This window comes from Belonocnema kinseyi, chromosome 4, assembly GCF_010883055.1.
Source record: "Belonocnema kinseyi isolate 2016_QV_RU_SX_M_011 chromosome 4, B_treatae_v1, whole genome shotgun sequence".
NCBI classification, from domain to species: Eukaryota; Metazoa; Arthropoda; class Insecta; order Hymenoptera; family Cynipidae; genus Belonocnema; species Belonocnema kinseyi.
Window position 1 is genome coordinate 123,930,731 of NC_046660.1, and position 19,101 is coordinate 123,949,831.

The following is a 19,101-nucleotide window of genomic DNA, read 5'->3' on the forward strand; positions in this document are numbered from 1 at the left end:
TCACTTTGGGATCATTCAACATCATATCATGGATTTTTTCGACATTTTCTGGTGTAGTGACCTTTTTTGGGCGCCCAGATCGTTCAGCATCAACTGTGCTCGAATGGCCACAACGAAACTCAGTAAACCACTTATGAATCGTTCCAATCGACGGTGCAGAGTCCGGGTCTCGGATATCGTTTTCTTGCGAAGATAGTAGTGTTTGATCAAAACTCGAAACTCAGATTTTTCCATATTAAAAAAAACTCGGAGGTTAGTCGCTTCTCAGTGCTGTAACTTGTAAATGCGTAAACATAAATGGCTGAAGTTTTGACAGGCGTCATTTGAAGGATCAAGCTCGAAGAAAATGGTTAACATTAGTGAATACTAATGCCATATCTTAGAATTTTCAGGTACTTATCAGACTGCCTAGTAAGTTGGAAGACAAAAGGATTATCTCCACAGGGAACGTAGAATCGAGGGCCTGGAGTAACTTCGAATCCAGTGAGGGGTAGTGTCGCTGCACAATGGAAGGGGAAGGGCACGCAGGTAGACTTGGAGGAAATGGCTGCCCAAACAGTGAACATCTGCTAAGGATTAAAATTTTACGACCGATAGAACTTGTAATTTTGTGAAAATGATTTGCTCATTCAAAATTCAGAACATATCAGTCTTAAGAACAACAGACATATACAATTTTCCGTAAAAAGATTTAAAATTTTATTTGTTACAAATATCAAGTGAACTGTTAGCAATAGAAAAAAATGGAATGCATTTTTAGGTTTGCGATCCAAACAACATAAGTATTGCAGTTAAACAAAATTATTAATACATACAAAATAAATATCAGGGAGACAAATAATACAAACAATTTGTAAAATTTAAACCGAATTAGTGACGACCCTCGGAGGTCCTTAGAGCCTTTTGTTGTCGGTGTCCTTGAGTTCGGCTTGGAGACGAAAAATTTGGACTTGAGACCAAAAATAAAGTCTCGCTAGGGGCCAGCGGCGAGACTTAGGAAAACGTATTGGTCATATCTTGGCTATGTCTTGAATAAAGACGCAGCCAAGACGAATTATTTTTACTCGGGTTAACGCTGACACTGAAGATCTCAGAAAGGAGAGTGTATTAGAGATAGATTTTAGGTAAGTAAAAAGAGTTGGTGTCACTGTAAAAATTTTATTGTTATCACACGCCGTGAACTGAACTGATATTACACAAAACCAGATCTATTGCACTCCTGTTGTCGCGATATATCGTAATTTCTTATTCAAACACAAAATTAGAATACATTTCTTGAGTAAGAACTTTAAACCAGAGAGTCTCTTGACAATCTGACGAGAGGGCCTTGTATTAGCATCCAGGTGTATAAGTACATATCAAAATTTAGTAATTAAAAATCAAAAGAAACTGAGTTAGTGAGTCACCCAGTGGGCACGAAATTTAACGACGTAATTGGAACGTCCTAAAAACGCTTTTTGGGCGCACAAGTCAAAAGAAATTATTTGAACGTTTTGAAAACTGTCCTAAGTTAGACCAAGGAATGTTCTAAAAACGTTTTATGTATGAAATACATCTTTTAACCGTCTCTGGAACATTCTACGTTCATGGAACGTTATATGGACTTAGGACATTTTTTAGCCGTTCTAATGATATTAATGTTCTAATGCTGTGGGTACAAACGCTAGTTTGTACCCACTGGGTACTGAGTGCAAAAAAGCGGTCTAATTTACTATTTTTGCCAATTTTCATAATCCAACTTCGACTCGTGGAAAAATCTAGGAAAATAATCGTAAAAGTTGAAGTCACACAAAATTAATCTTGAAATCTTCATTTCAAAATGGTTATAAGAACCTGCAAAAATATGTTCTAGTTCTTGAATCATAATTAAAAATGTAGAGGCGTCCGCAAGACGAAAACCGCTTGGTCGTGAGGCTGAGTGACCGGAAGAAAAACATGATACTGCGCATGGCTTCCCGATATGATACTACAGTGAAACTCTTCTGTAGAGTCAATTTTGGGGCTGACGGTGGGTGGGAACTAGCTCATTATAGTCGGCTCCGCATTTGTTTGTTAATGCTTGAGTGCTCGCCTGAGTGATATGTTACACATACATGCGGCGCCGCCTTAATTCTCGGAAGGGCTATACACATTAATAAAAATGTGTAAAAAGATTTTTTAAATGTTAAGTTCTCTGTGCAATTGTGAATAAATGTATAAAAGGATGAAAATATGCCCTAGCCGGGCTAGTGAACAAAGCGGTTACTATATTGTCACTTTCGGGTCCTGTAATTGCGTAACTGTTTTATATATATGGTCCGCTAGGGAGTTACTGTACACACGGATCAATATATCCAAGCCAATCGACCCGACTTCTTGGTGCGTGCGAAGAAAGATGGAAGTATCTGTATCATCGTCATTACTCGTCTACTTAAGCGAAACTTGCAGGCAGCCTATACAGGCAAGATACATGAATATAGTTAGGTAATTCATGAAGTAAGGTCAATATGGAGAAATGTAAAACGTGCATCTATTCATCCTATTTTGATTTAAGGTTTAGGCAACATATACGCAAAGTGCACGGAACATCAAGAAAACCTAAGGGTCAGTGGGGTACTGACAGATGCCATGGCGGACCGAAGGAACGAAAGGAACCTCTACAAAGTACCCTGAAAGACCCCACTGAGGCCCCCTTCGGTTCCTTTTTTTAAAAACTAAAAAAACCAGCAAGATCAACTTTTAAATTGTTCAAATCCAAATTCGACGTTAAAATTTCCATTAGAAACTCACGGAGTAAGCGCAATACTTTTTTTTGCAACGGTACAAATTTTTAAAAAAATGTCATTAACTTCTGCTGAAGAAAAAGTATTGCGATTACTCCGTGAGTTTCTAATGCAAATTTTTATGTAGAATCCGTTTCTCAACAATTTAAAAAACGACCTTGCTGTTTTTTTCTTTATAGTTTTTTAAGAAAGAACCGAAGGGGCGCTCAGTGGGGTCTTTAAGGGTACTTTGTAGAGGCTCCTTGATGTTCCTTCGGTCCGCCTGGGTGCTTAGCAATCAGTTTTAATAAAGAACTGTGGCATTGTAAAAAAAACTTCAGATGCCATTAGGAAGTACCCAGTAAAAAAAGTGGAATAGATATCACACGATAACGAATTCAGGTTTGGTTCGGTGTATTCGATTTGCTTCCATTATCGAATTGGACCTTTAAATTCAATTCTACAATGCATTAGGCTCTATTGGACCCAACTTATTATCTAAAATAAAGGAAAACTATCAATTTTTCAGGGTAGCAAGAAGTATGCTCATGAAAAATAAAATTCCCAACTACATTCGTGCGGTTTGGTCGAGAGGTATTAACTATTTAATTCAACGTGTGATATTAACCAGACTTCGACTCCAATTTAGCAATACACATGATTTGGCAGACAAAATTTGGCAAGGTGCATGGCGCTGGACGCGATGGGTTACTGGCAACTTCATTACTGAAAGTTTAAAAATTTACAAAATAAAATTGAAAAGTTCTTTCTCAGCACCTTGCATAATTGAGTCTGTAAAATCATTTGTATTACCGAATTGTAGTCAAAGTTTGGTTAATAAAACTCCGCTCAATTAAATAATTAATATCGTTCTACCAGACTGCACGAATATATTTGGGCAAATTTATTTTTTACAATTAAACTCATTCCTACCCTAAAAACTTATCATTTCCCTTCATTTTATCAAATAAACTCGGTCGAATAAAGCCTCATGCATTGCGGAATTGAATTTAAAGGTCCAATTCGATAATGGCAGCACTTCGAATACAACAAACCTAACCTGAATTCGTTTTTGCGTAATATCTATTGCATTATTTTTACTAGGTAGGCGACTAAACCCCTATGAAGTGACAGATCATAGCTTTAAAAAAGCATCCCGAGGCGAATAAATTCACTTCCAACGTTCTCGTTCGCTGAGGAAGGACGCCGGTAAGAAGGTTTAAAATGGAATACAATAGAAACATTTTTATTGGTTTTCCATCGTGTATTTGGAAATATCATTTTAATAATTAAGAAATTCGATAAGTGGCTTGAGAGCGATTGAAATGGGCGCAGCGCCACGAAACTATTCGAGTGTGATTAAAAGTAGTCAACGAAAGAACTATACGAAACGAAATTGATCAGAACTATTTTATGTGCAAAATATAAAGCTTGCCGAGTTAAATTTAGTTTGTTTGTTTACACTTTTTTTAAACCCATAAAAATGTTAATATAAAAATTTCTTTACATTATTTTATACCTAAGTCTGATAAGAAAATAATCAAAACTGCTTAATTTAAAATTATTTATTTCAGAGACATCTATTTTCAATACAGTAATTGTTTTTAATATATATTGCACACAACCCAGCGGACACCGGAACATCTTAAAGACGTCTTTAAATGTCCTAAGACATTCTTGGACATTGACGTTTAAGGCCCAGGGTCGTTATAAAGACAACTTTAGGACGTCCTAAAGAGGTCCTATGTCTAGCCGAAAGTTGTCCCAAAGACGTCCGCAGGGCTAGTCCTAAAGACGCCTCAAAAAGACCTCTAAGAAACATGATTATATTTTATCGCTAAAAAATGAAAGACCTTCCTGTGGGCAACAGGACATCAAAAGGACGTCCTAAAAACGTCTTTATATGTCATACGACATTGTGAGTATAATGTGAGCCATTAAGAGTATGAAATTCAATGTCAGAACAAAATAATATTGTAGGGCTTTAAAAAAGCAGCATTTTTTCTACCGACTATTTTCATATCGTGCGTTGCTTGGCTTAAAACTTTAATTATCGTTTGTTTTTGAGGGGTTTGAAAATGCTATAACTTTAATAATTTTGCTTTTATCGGAAAAAGTCGTTGAGATCAATTGTTCATGTTTCTGAGCACTACGGAAAACCACGCATAGAATTTTTCAAAGTTGTTATGCTAAAAAAAAGTTGTTGTGATAACATCGTAAGGCTCCCCGAAAGAAACATTTATTTACTTCTGACTTTTTTTCATATCATGCGTTGTTTGACTTAAAATGTTAATTTTCGTTTGTTTTTTATGATTTTGAAAATGCTATAACTCTGACAATTTTGATTTTATTGAAAAAAGTCATATGAATAAATTGTTTTTGTTTCAAAGTACTATGAACAACCGTAAATAAAATTTCTAAATCTGGAAAAAACATGGTTTCGAAAATTTTGAGAATGTGCTCAGTCATTGAGTTTTTACACAAAATGGCTGGTTAACGAACTCGTTCTTTCTTTTTGGGTCCTGAGGACAACCTACGGACGTCCTCAAAATGTTATAAAGGATCACGGTGTGCTTAAACGAGCTTTAAATGGGGGTGACAATATTATTGTATTGGTTTTGTGTAAAATCGGTCATGGTCAGTTTTCATCAAATCTCCACGTTTTGAGACTCCCTAAGTCACAAAAAACTATTTTTATGAAGGTATCCGTACAGAATATATTAATATATCATATATCAGGATATATTAATATCCGTACAGAAAATGACTGAATTTTGAATAAAGTGGATTTATATCTAAAATGGCTGTCTAACGAAATTGACCTTCATCTTGAGATAGTAAAAGAATTTACCAAAGAAAATCCAATCAGTCAATTCTTTCGAAAGTTATCGTGCTTACAAAAAAACCATCCACTGACGGGCAGACACATTCGTAAAAACCTGTTTTTAGGATTCAGAGGGTCTAAAACGTGAACATTTGACAAAAACAGTAATGGCGAGAACGCAGTGATCAGGCCTGTACGACTGTGCGTTGAAAAAATGGCGGAATTGAGCGCTACCTACCACCATTTTAGCAACTAAGACAGTATAAGCATGGATTAGTGCGCCTGTATGTATACATTGATGGTTTGAATGTGCTGGGCGAAATTTTCAAATAAAGATAAACTTAACAATTAATGCAAAATCCAGGATATATTAATCAGAATGTTTGTAAAAATGATTTTAAATATTTTTTTCTTACTTTTTGTGTGGTTTTTCCAGGATCTGTCATCAATTCTTCAATTTATTGTCGCCTTGAAATTTTAATGACATTTTTAAAAAGCTATTCTTGTAAAAGACACCTCATGCATATTTTGCAAATTTCATTTGATTCAATTTGATATTTGTCACTATTTATTTACTCAATTCTGTATTTATGTTTTAAGAAATTACAAAAAAAGAATAAATCTTAAAAAATATGCTTATATTATAAGAATGTTTAATCTGACCTGCTTGTCGAAAGTATCATTAAAATTTGTAGTCGGCAATAAATTGAAAGATTTAAATGAGATTCTGGAAATGTCACACAGGAAATACAGACAAAATGTGTGTAATAATTTGGACATAGTTTCTGTTTAATATTTCCTTGATTTCACATTAATGACTTAATTTATGTTAAATTGAAAATTTAATTTAAAAAATTAAAGCTATCAATCAGAACATAACCTCACTATTGTGACAGGCAGATAGCAGCGCGATCCTCTTGCGTCTCTACGCCCCTCATCCACTAACCTATTTGCGCCACCTACCACTACTTTTGGAACTTTTGGCAGTGATGGCGAGTTCACCGCCTGGCAGCAACGAGCAACTCGGATGAAAAGTCGTTGTTTTATTTTAATATTATAATTATAATTATAAAATATTATATCAATATTAATGACTGGCTGACTATTTTTAAATAATAATAGTTGAACTTTTAACTAAAACAATTAGTTTTCTGCCAAAAAAAAAATAAATTTTGAAGAAAATACATAAATTAAAAAAAAACGGTTAAATTTTGTCAACAAAATAGTTACATTTTTGTAGAAAAAGATAATTTTTTATCCAAAAGGCTAAACTATATACTAAAAAAAGAAATTTTTAATAAAATACTTGCATTTTTCACAAAAGAAATTTGTTTTCCACCAAGACTAGTTTTCTATACAAAAAATCAATGCTTAATCGTAATTAAATTTTCGACGAAAAAGATGCATTTTCTACCAAAAAAGATGAGTATTCAATAAAATACAAAAGTGTTCAACTAAAAAATATCAATTTTCAATTAAGCACAGAATAGTTAATATTCTTATAAATCGCTTGAAATTATTGAAATGAATTGAAAATTCCTTCGAATGTTTTAAAATATGCTAAAATATTTCAAATCCTTTAAAGTCTTTTGAGATTTTTCAAAGCTCTTGAAAATTCTTTGCAATTTCAAAAATACCCTAAAATATTTCAAATACTTTAAAATCCCATACTATATTATTGAAATCAATTGAAAATGTCTTGGAATCTATTAAAATATCCTAAGATAATCAAATCTTTTAAAATCTCATGTTAAATTACTGTAACAAATTGAAAATTACTTGTAACCTTTTAAAATACTGTCAAATATATAGAAACCTTCAAAAAATTTTGAAACACCTTGACATCTTTTAAAGATTTCTAAAGTACTTTAGAATTTTTTAAATAACCCTGCTAAATTTGTTTAAATTCTTTGAAATTCCTTTTATTTATAAAAATAAGTTGAAAATTCCTTGACATCTTTTAAAACATCCTCAAATATTGAAAATCCTTTAAAATCTTTTGAAATCTCTTGAAATTTTTTAAAGCTCATAAAAATTCCTTGAAATTTTATAAGTACCCTAAAATATTTCAAATCCTTTAGAATCTTATGTTCATAATTAATAAATAAATAATAAATAATAATAATAAATAATAAATGTTCATAATCAACTCGGTAATAAGCGTTGAATTCAGTAAAATTAAGAATTTGTATTCCTATGAATACGCGATTTGTCCTTCGTCTAAAAATCCCCCAACGGCAACAGAAAAATTGAAAACCCTATTACTCTCAATCGACTTAGTAAAATTTAACGAAAGCATTTATTTAACCTATTTTTTATTGTTAGCTCTTTCTGTGACTTATAAATTCAAAAAATATAAAATTTTATATTTATTTACATTTTAATAAATTATTTAAACGTCTTAAAAAATGCATTAAAGAAATCTATTCACATGTGGGAATTTAAATAATTTTAACTCTAGAGAGACGGACTTGAATTAATAAAAATTAAATTTTCAAAGCTTATATTCCACGTGAAGGAATTGAAAGAATTTATTACACATATTTTGTGAACTTATCAGAAGGAATTAAACAATCTTAAAATATGAACACTTTTGGGGAATAGAATACATCTCTGTGAGGTTGTCTGTCGGTACAATTATAAGGAATTAAATATATTGAAAACACGTTCTCTTTTGGGGAATAGGAAACTATGTGGCGACCGCTGTGGAAAAAGAAATAAGTTAGTTTCTGAGATATCCTATTCTTATAATGACATTTTGGACAGATGGAAAAATCGCGCATTCAAAATAATTAAATCCTTTAAAATCTCATGTTAAATTACTGTAATCAATTGAAAATTCCTTGGAATCTTTTTAAATTTTCTTCAATTTCTCAAATCCTTCAAAATCTTCTGAAATATCTAGAACTTTTTTATAAAGATTTTTAAAGTGTTTTGGAATTTTTTAATTCTTTGAAATTCCTTTAAATTATCAAAATAAATTGAAAATTCCCTGACAGCTTTTAAAACATCCTTAAATATTTAAAATCCTTAAAAATCTTTTGAAACTTCTGCAAATACTTTAAAGTTTCAGACTAAAAGTTATAAAATTTTGGGCTTTAGAAACCGTGGGCTTTACAAAATTCTGATTATCAAGTGACAAAAATTTAAAATTTTTGAATTTTCCTACTTAGTTCAGCGAGAACGAAATTCACAGGATCTTTTTCATATTCCTATTAATCTAAAAAATCTCAAGGGAAAAATTAAAGTTGGCCTTTTTCGTAAAATACATTTTTCAGTTTTTTTTTAAATTAACGTTGTTTTAGCAGTTCGAAGAAATTTTCAACTGACTGTAAAAAATTGGAGATACAACTTTTTGAAATGAAATTTTTTTCATAATTCGCTTGAGTGAAAAACAAAAAAATATATTTGTCTCATATTTTAAATTGGAAAGTAATATTTTACGGCTTTTAAGCTAAATAATAAAACACTTAATTTTCATAATATTTGTTTGGTTGAAAATTTCTAAGGATTATATTGTCCTCGATCAGAATGAAATATTTACAATATTTCTAATATTTACAAATTATGAGCTTATAAACATGAAAAAATGCAACAACAAAGCAATTAAACAATTAAAATCAAAATGTTAAATAAAACTGTGAAATGAGTTTCAGGACGAAAATGCTAATGAAAACATAGTAAATAAACAAAATAATTGTTAAAATTTGCTCACAACAAAATATAGGTTTAGATCCTATATTTAAATTTTTGTAATATTTTCGCAATCGCATTTAAAATTTTTAATATTTGAGGATTTTTTAAGAGATGTCCAGGAATTTTTAATTTATTTTTTATAATTTAAAAGAATTTTAAAGAATTAAACAAAATTTAGAAGGATCATTTCTAAATATTCCAAAGTACTTTAGAAATCTTAAAAAAAAGTTCTGGGTATTTCAAAATATTTCGAAGGATTTGAAAAATTTGAGAGAATTTTAAAAGGTTCCAATGAATTTTCAATTGATTACAGAAATTTAATATGAGGTTTTAAAGGATTTGAAATATTTCAGGGTATTTTTAAAATGTCAAGGACTTTTCAAAAGCTTTAAAAAATTTCAAGAGATTTCAAAAGCTTTTGAAGGATTTGAGTATGAGTATTTATCGTAAGTTCTAGACGGTTAATTATTAGGGACTGTGAAGGATAAATAATGGGTTAAGCCTCCAATTAAATTTGAAACTGTATATTTTGAGAAGAAACTGAAATTAACCTAAGAATTTAACAAATGACAGTTATCGCACGGCTATAGTTTACGAATTAAAATTGCTAAGGATTGCGAACTTGTTCGCACCTTAGAGGATAAAAATCGAATATTTAACAAACAAAAATCTAGGATCGTCTAGGACCCGAGAGCGCGAAGATGGACAAAATAGATGACCGAAGAAGGGATGAACCAGATGGTAGGTATAGACGGAAGCTTTGATTGGTTGTTACAGACGGTGATAGGAAATTCGGATACTCCCTTTTTGTGACGTAGATTTTGGGAAAAACCCAGGTAGCAGAGTTGGTGGGAGGTTTACTGTTCTTAAATAGAGTCCCTAAGCTTAATAGCTTTCTGGCAGGGTTGAAGGCCCTAATTTCTTAGTACAGATGCATCAGCCTGGCCCTCGAACCTCCAAATCGTTTGATACAAACAACACTGTAAATTTTATCGCTGGAACGTGAGTTTTTGCCAGTTTTGCAGACCAGGAAGGATTAGTTGTAAATTTTACAAATGCAGTCAATAGACTTAAGTTTTAAGGGTGAAGCCTTGTGAATTTTCTATTTTCACTTTCGAAACATTTAAGGAATAAGATACGCTTTCTTAAATCTAAAAAGAAATATTAATTTTACAACGAAACAATGAGATTCTAAAGGATTTGAAATATTTCAGGGTATTTTTAAAATTTCAAGAAATTTTCAAGAGCTTTAAAAAATCTCAAGAGATTTCAAAAGATTTTAAAGGATTTTAAATATTTGAGGATGTTATAAAAGATGTCAAGGAATTTTCAACTTATTTTTATAATTGAATGGAATTTCAGGGAATTTAAACTACTTTAACAGATTAATTTAACAAAATTCCAAAGTACTTTAGAAGTTTTTAGAATATGTCAAGATGTTTCAAACGATTTTGGAGGTTTTAATAAATTTGAGAGTGTTTTAGAATGTTCCAAGGAGTTTTCAATTTATTACAGTAATTTAATATGAGATTTTAAAGGATTTGATATATCTTAGGATATTTTAATAGATTCCAAGGTATTTTCAATTGATTTCAATAATTTAGTATGAGATTTTAAAGGATTTGAAATATTTTAGGATATTTTTAAAATTTTCAAGGAATTTTCAAGAGCTTTGAAAAATTTAAAGAGATTTTAAAGGATTTAAAAGATTTTAGGATATTTCAAAACATTCCAAGGAATTTTCAATTCATTTCAATAATTTCAATCGATTTCAAAGAATTTTAACGATTTTTTTCATAAAAATTCCTTTTTTAAGTATACAGTTCAGCCTTTTGGATAAAAATTTAACTTTTTGTTCAAAAATTTAACTATTTTGTTTAAAACAATTTTAACCATTTTTTCAAATTTATGAATTTTCTTCAAAATTTATTTTTTTGGCAGAAAACTAAATGTTTTAGTTAAAAGTTGAACTATTATTATTAATAAATAGTCAACCAGTCATTAATATTGATATAATATTATATAATTATAATATTAACATGAATAATATATATAATAGTAATAATACCCATTCTCCATATTATATACAACTGAAAAACAGAACCCCAAAATCGACACATGCATGAAATGAAGAATCAAGCGAAACATTCAATTCGCCAATTTCTTTTATTTCTTTCAAATGGGGATCGAGATATAAATAGAAGACAGCCGAAGTCTTCCGATGCTTTCAGAGCGTCAATCATAATACCGCAAAAAACCGAAGTCGAATTGTGCATTTTCGGCTTACACACGAACTCACAATGGTAATCATGCACCTTCTGTTTTGCGGCTTCCAAACAGTAGGTATGGTGGGGGTAAATTTGTAGCTCGTTCTGGCAGCACTGCCACTAGCATGAGATGCGCAAACTGAAATTCGCCGGCGTGCGCGCGCACCATGCCGGTAGAAATCTCAACGTATTCTCCGTCGAAAAAGCCTGGCCAGTTTGAGACTATTTTAAGGTTCGATTTGAATGATTTAGTCTCTGAAATAGTCTGAGAGATTTGGGTCCTTTTCAAAGGCCTTTAAGTGGTCCTTTTAGGAGTGATGCGACGGTAATATAATGTTCCTTTTGTATTCGTCAAGTACCGGGCGGACAGAGTTATTTACAGTAGTTGACCTCGCTAACCCGACTCTCCTTTTTAAAATTTTTCTCCAAATTATCAACACTTTGTTTTTAATTGATAAATTTTCTCAATATACTTATTTATAATTATATTACTTATGATCATATTTATAACACAGCCACACAAAAAAAGTGTGCGGATCTGGTAACAAGACACACGTATTCCTATGGATTTTGGGGCGCTGAATTCAAATTCGGTATCAAAAATCACCCATCAGGTCATGGTTGAGCCATAACCTCAAAAAATGACGAAAAATCATGCACTGATGCAAATAAATTTCAAAATAATGCCAGTGATGCAAATTTTCACTTCAAAAACATGTCGACAACTGTGAAGGATCAACTCTTGCCTGATATCAACTTATTTAACATAACTTTACCCAACAGAACCTGACCTCATCTAACCTGAATTAACATAAATTTATCGAACTACACGTAAAGCTCTAGAAGCATATTTTCCCAGTCGCAAATGTGTGCTACATCGAATGGGTCAACTCGAGTCTAACCTAGAAATAAATCTAACCTAGCATAACCTAACCTAACCTAACCTCACGAAACACAATTAAACTGATTGTGTTGTCCCGTTGTGTTTGCGGTACCGTTTCATTCAGCTTCGGCTTAAACTACATAGAGGTTTAACCTATCCTAACCGAACAAAACCTGACCTAACCTAACCGATTACGCTGGCAACCCTGTTCTTGCATACTTTCATATTTTGACAGTAATAGCAGGTAATGTCTGGAGTTTCGTAACCGCTTGTTGCTAGCATTATTCGCCTGTGCCTGTAACCAGGGCACCTCCACGTGGTGACGGTGGGCAGCGGATCCACATTGGCTGAGTCCCTGGGTAAATGGCGTTCATGCCGTCATGGCAGACATAGGTAAAAAGTGTATTACGATGCAGGGAAAAACCCCAGTATCGGCGTCTGGTCAGGGTGGGAAAGCGGGCTCTCCGACGTCATCATGCAACCGTAGATCTTCATCAATGGATCACTTGGTTGGTGTAGAGTCTCATGCTACAAGGAAAAAAACGGCGAGCATTTCTCAATCGCATGCCTGCAAGAATAGCTCAGATTCATTCTGTTACATTTGCAGTAAATATGAAGTGGGCAGTTTGCGAAAATCAATCGACGAGGAAGTGAAAAGTCTTTATGAAAAGTGTTTTGACCGTAAATTGCTGCACCAAGAAACCAAATGGGTTCCTCACGTCATTTACAATGCCTGCAGACTTATGTTGTATCGTCTAAAAAATTCAAACAACGAAAAGTACCGCAAGTACTCTACACCAACCACATGGAAAAACCCCGTTATTGCGAAGGACTGCTACTTTTGCATGGATTTCGTCAAAGGGTTCAACGCTAAAAATAAAAATAACATTTCGTACATTAATGTGTGCACAGTCACAAGAGCAATTTAAATCAATAAAAATGTACGCCAGACTGATTTAATCGTCTTAGAAGGTGATAGAATGGAAGTTGAAAGAGAACGTCATGGAGACGTAGTGAAATCAGTGATCGAAGAGAAAATAGTTCTGATGATTCCGATGAAAATGACGAAAAATATTACGAATATGGCGTGCATAAAATGAAATTGAAGGTTCCAATATTAGTGTCGCAACTAGAACTGAATGTTTTATTAGAGATCTTGGATTACCGAAAGACGGCAACACAGTTTCAGAAAACATTGCACTTGATTGGCCCATCAAGTTTCGACCAGTCCCCACGGTGGGGCGCTCTAGCCAATCACAGGCATCGTAGAGAGTATACCTAAGAACAACATGACCTGATACCTCAGTTTCAGGTCAGCCCTGAATATGTGAACTGCAATGTGCACGAAACGTCTAAAAACAGTTCGTAGTTTTTTACACGAGTGCAACCTGAAATATCTCTATTTATCAAAATGAATCGCATAAAATCTATTGCATATACATATACATAAAATATCGTGAGCATGTCAAAATCATTACACAAGAATCAAGAATACTTAAACAAGTAAATATATACATGTAAATCGATGGTAGAAATGCGAGACATCATTAAATTGGCACATATAAATTATCACACATTCATAAAATCGCCCAATGTATCAATGAACTATTGCATTCAATCTAAATTTAAAATAGTATGGTCTAGTTCAGGCAACTGGCAAGGATCAAACAGCATACAGCAAGAATTGAGAAAAAAAGGAAGTTTATAGAGTTTTAGAATAAAGAGTTAAGTCGAAATTCTGATTGTGAGTATTGTGTCTCCCTTTTCTCGTCAGGTTTCAAGTTTTTAAAGGACAAGGATTGTGGGTTTTTAGGTTGGACGCCCGATGAAGCAGGTTAGCCTACCAAGGGGGGGGGGGAGTCAGGATTTGGATGACAAGAGAAACAGGTCGAACACAGAATTAAAGTCCTCTATTTGCTTAAAAGACAATTTATTATCACTTGCATTCGTAGAAATAAACCACCAATCCGTGGCGGCGCACTGGAAGTAATTGGATTCCGGTCGTTGGTAGGACGGTAATCCCAGCTCTAGTAGGTAAGGCTCGCAGGGGGTCTCTTCCCCAGGAAGCGGTGACAATGGCGAGCGTGGACGAGGAGTTGACCCGCGTGGCTGGCGGGAAGCACAAAACACTAGCACGGTCGAGGCTCAAGAAGCAGTATTCGTAAGGGCGAATCAGCCAAGACTGACTAGTCCGGCGACGGTACGCGCGCTGTCCCATGTTTCGGAGCCCCTCGGGGGGTTTCGCCTTAATTCGGTTGCGGACCGGCAACCCTTTGGGTGCAGGACCCCACCGAGCACCCACTTTTGGTGACAATTATGTCACAAGTAGTAAAATTAAAATATTGATTGTAACTTCTAGTATCCCTGGCAGACCGAAGGAACCGAATGGACCTTTATATTTTTGCGAAGTACTTTACACCGCAGTGAATACCCTTTTCCATACGTCGAAACCAGTCATCGAACCAACCCTGCCACTTATCTTCCCGAAAGATCCGCACACGCTTGGTCTCACGCCGTCAAAAGGTCAGTTTCGTTAGTAAATCGACGCCCTTTTAGTTGTTTTTTTTTTACTTCCGGTAGCAAACCAAAGTCTGCCGGTACGTGATTCTTCTATTATCATTCAGTAGATTATTCACAGGCGCAATGTTTTCCGATGTCACCACTTCCGGCGGTCGACCTGAGCACGAATCGTCCGGGAGACCGAAATTTCCTTTTTCGAACTGTTTGTACCATCGGGAAATTGTTGTGCGATGCGGACAATCCTTACCCAATACCGGAGACATATCCTCAAACTTTGGCCTAAACTTAAACTGCGAGAAAAGTTGTATCGAATTATCGCACCATATTCTTCCTTTGTCCACGACACCATTTCTCAATCGTTCCGGGTTGCGTGCTTAGACTGTACTGAGACCTGAGTCAACAGGTTTCCTCTTCCTACCTAATTTTTGACGCTCTTTCGAATGACGCAAGGATCATCTCTCTTCTTCCAATAGGTTTCGCGTATTGCAAAACTTTCGTAGCGCCCTACGTATTGGAAACTCACGGAGTAATCGCAATACTTTTTTTGCAGCCGTAAAAAATTTTAAAAAATAAATAAGATCTATAACGCCTGTTGACTGCTACTTACAGATGATGCGTTTGAATCGTAGCAGTCAACAGGCGTTATACGTCTTATATATTTTTTTTTTTTGACTTTTTACCGTTGCAAAAATACAACTATTGCGATTATTTCGTGACCTTCTATAGGGAATTTTAACGTAGAGTCCGAATTTCAACAATTTAAAAGTTTATTTTGCTGTTTTTTTAGTATTTTAAAAAAGAACCGAATGGGAACCTAATAGGGTCTTTACGGGTACTTTGTAGAGGCTCCGTTCGGTCCATTCAGTCCGCCAGGGATGAAAGTGGCATTCACCCTATAATCAGAGTAGTAAAATTACACCAATTTTTTGTTGGTACTTTCACCATTCTGAGTGGTAAAATTTTTTATCTTTTACAGTGTACAATTTTAATAATCAAAATTTGAAAAATACAGTTGACATGTTTTGTATTTAAGCTTTTATTTCTGCTTTACTTTCTCAGACTTGTTTATAAGTTTAGTTTGAATTTGACTATGGTCTTCGCATTTTTCAATCCCAAATTCTACGATGAATATTTAAAATTTTATGTTGATTATATTTTATTATTTCATGTCCAAACTTAATATTAAGAGAAAATAATAAATGACATCGAATGAAATGAAAAATTTAACTTTTAAACGTGTAGTTCATTCATAATTTAAGTTAGTCTTAAATAACAAAAAGTACATGTTTCTTTATAACTTTTTACAACTTTTATTGCATTTCTGTTTCTTATCGATTTGTAGTATTAATTAGAGCGACCCCTTCACCGACTCTAGTAATAATTAGAGCGTTCTCGGGGGTCTAACACGAGAGAATTACAGTCTCCAAAGAATGAGAAATTTCTTCAACTTCGAGGCATTCCTCGCGACAAAGCTCAGGAACTTGAGTGTCTTGTTTATGACTTCTGTGGCATGTTCTTTATAGGATAGTTTTTTTTTCAAAAATTAGATTACTGTGCAATTTTTATATTGAAGTTAAACTGCAGTCCGTTCAAATCGCAGCAAGTCTGCAGGCCATTAGGATCGTCAAAATCGTCCAGGAACTCGCCGCAATCCAGGGGGGCCGGATGATCTTATAGTTTTTTGAAATTATCAGCGAATGACAAAAAAGGAAACACTTAATACTTGCCCAATGCTGCGTCGATAGCCTGTTAATAACGATCTCTAATGCGAACAGATTGAAATCTGTTACTCAGATAGCTCGTCATCCAAAAAATCATGGTCGCAGAAATTCCTACAGCCCCGGGCTTTGCCAGAAGATTAGCATGGTCGATTTTATCGAAGGCCTTATAAAAATCTTTGTAGATCGCATCAACTTGTTGACCGGTCTCAAAGCTGTTTGGCAAATAGCTCTTATACCCACAAAGATTAGTGATCGTCGACTTTCCTTTCATAAAGCCGTGCTGCTCGTCTATAAATTCATTTATTGAAACTTGAAATTACCAACTTTGTAAATAGGAATGATTAGACCCTTTTTCCAGATTGACGGTAAGTATCCATTAATAATCGATTTCTTGAATATGATTTAAAGCGGTTTCATTAATGCAAATCCGCATGACTTTATCAGGGTGGGGGAAACACCATCAGGATCGGCACCCTTATTCGCATCGAGCTTCATTAATTTTAGTTTAATATCTTCTTCATTTATGTATACAAAAGAAAAATCGATAATATTAGGCAAGGAAGGTTCAAAATTGAGCTACGTGGAGCTGGTGTATACTGATTTGAAATAATTAGCTAATAAGTTTGCAATGGATTCATTTATATTGGCATGTTCATCTGCCAAAGAAATTTCGCTAGGTGTATCGTGATTGTGCTTAAGAAAATTGACATAGACCCAGAAATGTTTCGGTATTACTGTAATATACTTTTTAGTTCTCATAGTATAATCGTTGTATTACTGGTTGGACAGCCTAGGATATTCAAAGTGACGTAGGGGAAGAAATGAAAGACATTTTCTACGATTAAACAGAAATCAGTATATCTTTTAATTCAAGCGGCTCGAGGAATTTAAAAATAACGTAGAATGTTTGCTGTAGAGCCTACTGCAAGTTTCACAAGAATGGGCTTAACTATGTTGATAATATTGGGATTACGAATACAACCCAGACTATTATGGTTGCCAGCAATACCTCACCCTCATCGCACGCAATCGCTTGTCGATTTAGTACGATCTCCATGGAAAAACACTAACATCATTTGCAGAGGACTTACTTACACTACTTTGAAAATGCGCCTATGATATGATTTACTCAGAGGCTGGATCAAGCGGACATTGAATTCATGCGTTGAACCCTTTTTCCTCACCACTGGATTCCCTTGGCGAAAAATGAACTTGAGATCCTCCTCGCTATCCTATCGTCAAATCTTCAATATGGTTTTTCATTTTAGAAATTCCCTGAAACAAATTTTGTGGATTTCTCGAATGCAAGCCAGATTTCGTTCAGTTTTGCATCGTTCGTGGATTTTCTGTCATCCAGGAATGTATGGAGTAACGTATGCTTTGACGTCTTTGTTTCACACACTGGAAAAAGATAGTTGCTAAAAGACGAGGGAGTCACTTTAGAAGTGTAGTTAGAACTAGGGCTCACTTGCTCGGGCAGATTAAAAAGAATTAAATTCATTTTTTTAGTGTTCCTCTGCACTATTTCTGAAATTTATTTTCAGACACCCGCTTCCTCGTCTAGAGTTTTGAGATTTGAGTTTATTAATCCTAACTTCTACAGTCTTAACTTTCTTTGACGAGTCCTCAACTACTTTTTTGTGGTTTTAACTCTGACAATGACATTGGCCAACCTGATCTCCATTGCGTTTCTAATTTCTCTATCATTTCCGCCCTGATATTCTAGCCTTTTTCTGAGGACAATTTAACGGGGGTGCAATCGATATTCGCTTTACAGTTGGTGTTGTGAAGCGACACTTCTCGCTTGCTCTTAAAATAGTCCCGCAATTGTATAACTTGTAACTTGCACAGTTTCTTGACGTAAAATCACCCGAATGCACTGTGGTGCATTTGTCTAATCCGAACTATATGTGGATATAATTGGAAAACTGCTTTGTGACATCGATTACTTGCTGCCGTTTCTGGTTTGAATTAGCGTATAGCTGCAGGGCATCCATGTATAGAAAATGGATTATTATTTGATATAATTAATGTCTCAGACTTAAAATGATTATTATTAAAATTATTTTTATTCAATTTTTATTATAGTTTTTCAGCTTCTTCCCAGCTGAATGGAGGGGATCATGCGGTCGTTTCCTCGTTCTCGGGCTCCCCACTAGGGCCAAGACTTTCGATGCAGATTAAGCATTTCCACATACAATTTTAAAGGTATTGTTCTCCGAATTTCGGTCTAACATTTTACAAACGCTAACTGTGAATCATATTCTTTATGTCATAGAAAATACAGACCTTATAATATCACTTAAAAACCTATGTTTTTATTAATAACACAGGCCGACCAAATTTCAAACCCGGAAAAACTTAGAAAGACGACCATACCTTATTATCCTGCAATTTTAAGTACTTCAAACTGCAGGATCATAAAGTAAAGATGCCAGATTTGGATGCA

The 19,101-nt window shown here is 34.1% G+C and overlaps 1 protein-coding gene across 1 annotated transcript in view; it reads left to right on the top strand.

Annotated features, from left to right (window-relative positions):
* Positions 1 to 18,813, top strand: part of LOC117171857 — a 600,209-nt gene extending 581,396 nt beyond the window's left edge. The window contains exon 16 of the mRNA XM_033359492.1: positions 18,741 to 18,813. The gene's annotated coding sequence lies outside the window, so the exon portion shown is untranslated. The remainder of the gene's footprint in view (positions 1 to 18,740) is intronic.
* Positions 18,814 to 19,101: the final 288 nt, after the last annotated feature.